Source organism: Meleagris gallopavo, chromosome 20, assembly GCF_000146605.3.
Source record: "Meleagris gallopavo isolate NT-WF06-2002-E0010 breed Aviagen turkey brand Nicholas breeding stock chromosome 20, Turkey_5.1, whole genome shotgun sequence".
Lineage (NCBI taxonomy): Eukaryota > Metazoa > Chordata > Aves > Galliformes > Phasianidae > Meleagris > Meleagris gallopavo.
The window spans coordinates 6004342-6004978 of record NC_015030.2 but is presented as its reverse complement, the minus strand read 5'-3'; positions in this window follow the sequence as shown (position 1 = coordinate 6004978).

The window sequence follows — 637 nt, the reverse complement described above, 5'->3', positions numbered from 1 at the left end:
TAAATAAAAGAAATCAGGGTAAGAGCTCGCCCATTTCTCTGCTTCTTTGAGGTACAAGCCACATCTGATAAAGAACTTGGCAGAAGTGAGGCCATGAGAACCGCTCTCTGCTCCAGATTTTAATAAAAAGACCAACAGAGAGCAGAGAGAAGGAAGGGTTGGACCAGTGGACTTATCAGGTGTGGTAGGAGAGGAGTGGTTCTGCCCTTCAGGGGTGCCCCCAGGCAGTGATCTGAGGGGCTGGGAGGCCTTCCTGCTGCCCCATCCCAGCTTGGAGGGATGAGCACGTGTGGAGTAAAGCCAAAACTGAGAGGCTGCTTTGCTAATCACACACCTTAACATCCATTTTGGATCTGGCCAATGCCTCCAGCACCACATCCCCACCTACTATCAGCATCAACAGCACAACAGGTACCACCACTCAGCCCCTCTGAGGATGAGGTTCCTTCCCCAGCACCTGTTCAGCTCTTCAAGCACCAAGAGCTGCTGGGACCAGGACTAAACCTGGGCCTGTGGCTGAGCGGCTGACCAAGCAGCCCAAGGCAGCACAGCACACCAGCCAAGTGCCTTGCCCACAGCGGAGATGGTCTGACTTGTTTTTGATTTCAACATTATTACAAGCAAACAAACAGACCCA